This window comes from Nicotiana attenuata, chromosome 7, assembly GCF_001879085.1.
Source record: "Nicotiana attenuata strain UT chromosome 7, NIATTr2, whole genome shotgun sequence".
Taxonomy (NCBI): Eukaryota; Viridiplantae; Streptophyta; class Magnoliopsida; order Solanales; family Solanaceae; genus Nicotiana; species Nicotiana attenuata.
In genome coordinates, this window is record NC_031995.1 from 28374309 (window position 1) to 28380732 (window position 6424).

Below are 6424 nucleotides of genomic sequence, written 5' to 3' on the forward strand. Positions count from 1 at the left end.
AATTAAATTACTAGGAAATAAGAAATAAGCTTCTTGAATTTCTTAGATTTTTAGCATTCTTGATCTTGCATCACAATCACACCCATTAATTACCCACACTAGGATTGAGCCACAACCCTAGCTAATGGGTTTAGCTAGTCGTAATAGCAACAGAAATTGAATAAGTAGTAGATAAAATCAACATATTAATTAACTAAAATGTTAATCTACAAGAATCCACGATAAAACAAGATGAAAATGCCCAAAATAGGCTAAAACTTGAGTCTCACGAGTGCTGCTGCTATCTGATATCTAAAACTTGACCTAGAAATAATAAAATATTCTATTTATACTATGCTAGAAAAACTGGACAAAAATACCCCTGCGGGGCTGGCGCGGACCGCGCTGAAATGCAGCGCGGCCGCGTAGGGGTCTTGGCCTTCGATCATTCACTTCCGAAGCTGGGGACGCGGACCGCACAAAAGAGGTAGCGTGGCCGCCAGGCTAATAGGCGCGGACCGCACAACAATGAAGCGCGACCGCGTTGACACCAGCGCTGACCGCGTAGAAAAGAGCGCTGGCCGCGCATGGAAACCCCTGAAATGGATGCTCTCTGAATCTCCTAGCGCGGCCGCGCAGCAAATCAGTGCGGTCCGCGCTAGGTCCTTTTGTCCCTACTTCAATGATTTTTGACACTTGAGCAGGTTTCACTCTGTTTCGAGCTGATTTTTGACTTTCGTCATCTTGTCGCTCAAACCTGCAATCAAGCGCACTTTGTAAGCATTCTGGGTCTATTTTATGACAATTCACACATAAAGCATAGGCAAGTATGGGCATAAAACGTGTTAAAATCACAGTTATCAACTCCCCAAAACTTAAACCTTTGCTTGTCCTCAAGCAAATAAAAGAAGACCCACCCCTAAAAAGGAAACATCCAAGTAACCAGCTTATCCTAAGGAAGCCTCATCACGCATCAATTGGGACTAACAATTGCCCTCAATACGAATGCATCATTAACACCTTTTTAGTCTTTTAAGAACTATGGATCGAATGTGACACGAGAGCATCAAGGGTTGACTCATTTCATCAAGGCGCTTTTCTCAAAATACCTTGGTTTTTGTGGAACCCAAACTCACACATCCTCAACTCTCCCTAAGCGAACCTCACTTTTTAGAGTAATGACACACAACCCGAGGTTGATGGATTTTTCACTCATTTCTCTCACAAAGAAGGTCATAAGTTCAGCTTTAGGTACCATATGCTTGCCCCTTATGTAAGTATCTACTAATGTAGGCTTCCCTCAACTCAAGATCATATAGGGCTTTTGAGGAGTCATTGTGAAGGCTTTTGGGTGAAGTTAGGACATGTTTTTGTTCATTTAGGTTCAATCTTCCCTTTAGCACTTCTTTTAATTCATTATGGCATACTTTTTTGACTCATTTGAGTATTTCACTTCTTTCAATTCTTTCAAGGGGTTAGAGAGACACATTGTCACTCCTTCTTTTGCAATTCAAACCTTTCTCCTTTTTCAACTTTTACACAACCTATTTCACTTTGCTTTCTTTGAATCCCCTTTTCCGGTTCTTATTCACTTTTGTATTTCTTTTTGACTTTTTCTCTTTTTCATTGCCTCCCTTTTCTTTTTTGCTTTTGTGCCTCTTTACTGCATTGAAGCCTTTCTTGTCTCAACCCCCCAAACTTAGGTATTTACCATTGCTCAAGGGAAGATTTGGGTGCCAAGAGAGGGTCTCATTGAGAACGGGTATAGGTTTGTTGCTTTGGTTCATGAAAGAAGAAGGTTTAAGGCTCAAAAGGGGTGAACTAGGGATCATGTCATTGGTAGGTCATGGAAATTGTTTAAATTTGGAAGTTCGGACCAAGGAGGGCCTATAAAGCATGTTGGATGACGGAACGATGACTTCATGCTTAAATTCTAAATTTGAGATTTCTGACCTTGAACTTCTCAAGTCAAGTTTCACCTATGATTTCGCCTCAACAAACATTCAGGGCAAGTTCTAGACCATCGGCTTGGAGCTTAGACTCACAATTCAAATTATCACCACACACACTCAGGGATTGCTAAAGACATCGAGTTGAGGGCCCACAACGACCTTAGTTCCAATTCAAGCGCACAATGGCCCCACACGACCATATGATGATTGTTTGGTCAACACAAGAGTCTCAAGGCCACAACTTTCACCATCCTAAACACAACATTATGTCTTTGACCATGGGATCAAAAGCAAATGTGTTAGGCCCAAGTGAAGCTTGCCTGAGGTCCTCTTAACTACAAAATATTGAAAATCAAAAGAAGAAAAATCAAAAACGGACTCAAACCCTTAAGAAGGTTGTCACGCCATCTATCATTGGGAAGAGCTAACCGGTTCGCACAACACACTACCCTTGGAAAGAACCGTGGCATTAAGAAAACCAAGGGCTTATTGAAAACACTAAAACCAAAACAAAAGGCTACGAGCCTCACTACTAGGCTAAAAACGAAAAATTTAAACGAAAATAGAGAAACCGAATGAATATTTACAATGGGGAGTAGAATATACAACAGGGTGAATATATACATAAGAGTCTAAAAGTAGCCAAAGTTAAAAGTTATATACAGGCCAACTATTTAAAAATCAAAGACAATCCAAAACATAGACTAGAAATGAAATAAATATATACAGTCATCCAATGTATCAGAATCAAAATGGTAGGGCGCACCCCCACGAATAAAAGCTAGCATTGTCCCCAATGCCAACTACCAAGATAAGCTCAAAAACAGTGTAAAAGGATATAGAGAGGCCCCTCAAGCCTAGTCCACATGCGTGGGGTCTCCTGTCGTCCCTGGATCCTCTGTAGTAGCCGGGACCTCAGACTGGTCTCCGACCTGCTGCTGCTGTGCTGCTGGGACATGAGCTGGATCAAGGACAGGCTGAACCACCGGTGGAGCACTGGATGTACCCTCATGAGAAAGAAGGGAGAAAAACAAAAGCACCAAATTGATGTACTTTCAAGGTTTTGTACCTCTCAAGTACAAAGAAGGGAGAAAAACAAAAGCACCCCGCTAAAGTTTTTCACAAAACTAGCGAAAGCGTTCTTCAAACTCACGTTAGAAGAATGTAAGATGAAAGACCTCACCCACACGTTCCCCAATCCTGCAAGATTGCAAGAAGCGTTGAATAAAGGAAGAACAATGAAATAAAAAGTAAATCACGTTTTTGAAGCAATAGCTTAGAAAAAGTAATCACCAATGTTTATTTTCAGCATATTAAGCCCTTTAAATAGGCCTTACAATGAGTAAAATTGGTAAGGTTAAGAAAAACTAATCCTAATTAGACTAGAATAAGAATAAGGCTAAGAAAACCTATCCTAACTAAAATAGGAAAAAGAATTCTAGTAAGAATGGGATACCATCTAAGAATCCTAGTTTGACTAGACCTACAAATATAATCCTACTAAAACAAGAATTAAATTACTAGGAAATAAGAAATAAGCTTCTTGAATTTCTTAGATTTTTAGCATTATTGATCTTGCATCATTCTCCCCTGGTTGAAAAGACTCGTCCTCGAGTCTAACAGCTTCCATAGATGGTGCAAGATTTGTTACATTGAAGATAGGTGATATTTCAAAGTCATTGGGAAGCTCCAAGCGATAAGCATTATCACCAATCTTTTGCAGTACCTTAAAAGGTCCATCAGCTCGCTTCTGTAATTTCGAAAACTTGCGGTTGGGAAATCTCTCCTTGCTCAAATGAACCCAAACCAGGTCGCCTTCCTTGAACACCACATGTTTCCTACGTGTATCAGCCTTTTCTTTATATTTAGCATTTTGCTTCTCGATATGTGCCCGAACTTTCTCATGTAGTTTCTTAAGTTGCTTTACTCTATCAGCAGCATCTCCACTAAAAGAATGAGTAACTAGAAGAGGGGAAAGATCAAGCGGTCCAAGAGGATTCTGACCATAAACAACTTCGAATGGACTCCTTCCCGTAGTGCGGTTGGTTGACTTGTTGAAGGCAAACTCAGCTGTAGGAAGTAACGATTCCCACTCTTTGAGATTCTTCTTTATTAACCCACGAAGCAAAGCACCTAAACTTCGATTGAGAAAGAAGGGAGAAAAACAAAAGCACCAAATTGATGTACTTTCAAGGCTTTGTACCTCTCAAGTACAAAGAAGGGAGAAAAACAAAAGCACCCCGCTAAAGTTTTTCACAAAACTAGCTAAAGCGTTCTTCAAACTCACGTTAGAAGAATGTAAGATGAAAAGAAACCTCACCCACACGTTCCCCAATCCTGCAAGATTGCAAGAAGCGTTGAATAAAGGAAGAACAATGAAATAAAAAGTAAATCACGTTTTTGAAGCAATAGCTTAGAAAAACTAATCACCAATGTTTATTTTCAGCATATTAAGCCCTTTAAATAGGCCTTACAATGAGTAAAATTGGTAAGGTTAAGGAAAACTAATCCTAATTAGACTAGAATAAGAATAAGGCTAAGAAAACCTATCCTGACTAAAATAGGAAAAAGAATTCTAGTAAGAATGGGATACCATCTAAGAATCCTAGTTTGACTAGACCTGCAAATATAATCCTACTAAAACAAGAATTAAATTACTAGGAAATAAGAAATAAGCTTCTTGAATTTCTTAGATTTTTAGCATTCTTGATCTTGCATCACAATCACACCCATTAATTACCCACACTAGGATTGAGCCACAACCCTATTAATGGGTTTAGCTAGTCGCAACAGCAACAGAAATTGAATAAGTAGTAGATAAAATCAACATATTAATTAACTAAAATTTTAATCTACAAGAATCCACGATAAAACAAGATGAAAATGCCCAAAATAGGCTAAAACTTGAGTCTCACGAGTGCTGCTGCTATCTGATATCTAAAACTTGACCTAGAAATAATAAAATATTCTATTTATACTATGCTAGAAAAACTAGACAAAAATACCCCTGCGGGGCTGGCGCGGACCGTGCTGAAATGCAGCGCGGCCGCGTAGGGGTCTTGGCCTTCGTTCATTCACTTCTGAAGCTGGGGACGCGGACCGCACAAAAGAGGTAGCGTGGCCGCGCAGGCTAATAGGCGCGGACCGCACAACAATGAAGCGCGACCGCGTGGACACCAGCGCTGACCGCGTAGAAAAGAGCGCTGACCGCGCATGGAAACCCCTGAAATGGATGCTCTCTGAATCTCCTAGCGCGGCCGCGCAGCAAATCAATGCAGTCCGCGCTAGGTCCTTTTGTCCCTACTTCAATGATTTTTGACACTTGAGCAGGTTTCACTCTGTTTCGAGCTGATTTTTCACTTTCGTCATCTTGTCGCTCAAACCTGCAATCAAGCGCACTTTGTAAGCATTCTGGGTCTATTTTATGACAATTCACACATAAAGCATAGGCAAGTATGGGCATAAAACGTGTTAAAATCACAGTTATCAACTCCCCCAAACTTAAACCTTTGCTTGTCCTCAAGCAAATAAAAGAAGACCCACCCCTAAAAAGGAAACATCCAAGTAACCAGCTTATCCTAAGGAAGCCTCATCACGCATCAATTGGGACTAACAATTGCCCTCAATACGAATGCATCATTAACACCTTTTTAGTCTTTTAAGAACTATGGATCGAATGTGACACGAGAGCATCAAGGGTTGACTCATTTCATCAAGGCGCTTTTCTCAAAATACCTTGGTTTTTGTGGAACCCAAACTCACACATCCTCAACTCTCCCTAAGCGAACCTCACTTTTTAGAGTAATGACACACAACCCGAGGTTGATGGATTTTTCACTCATTTCTCTCACAAAGAAGGTCATAAGTTCAGCTTTAGGTACCATATGCTTGCCCCTTATGTAAGTATCTACTAATGTAGGCTTCCCTCAACTCAAGATCATATAGGGCTTTTGAGGAGTCATTGTGAAGGCTTTTGGGTGAAGTTAGGACATGTTTTTGTTCATTTAGGTTCAATCTTCCCTTTAGCACTTCTTTTAATTCATTATGGCATACTTTTTTGACTCATTTGAGTATTTCACTTCTTTCAATTCTTTCAAGGGGTTAGAGAGACACATTGTCACTCCTTCTTTTTCAATTCAAACCTTTCTCCTTTTTCTACTTTTACACAACCTATTTCACTTTGCTTTCTTTGAATCCCCTTTTCCGGTTCTTATTCACTTTTGTATTTCTTTTTGACTTTTTCTCTTTTTCATTGCCTCCCTTTTCTTTTTTGCTTTTGTGCCTCTTTACCGCATTGAAGCCTTTCTTGTCTCAACCCCCCAAACTTAGGTATTTGCCATTGCTCAAGGGAAGATTTGGGTGCCAAGAGAGGGTCTCATTGAGAACGGGTATAGGCTTATAGCTTTGGTTCATGAAAGAAGAAGGTTTAAGGCTCAAAAGGGTTGAACTAGGGATCATGTCATTGGTAGGTCATGGAAATTGTTTAAATTTGG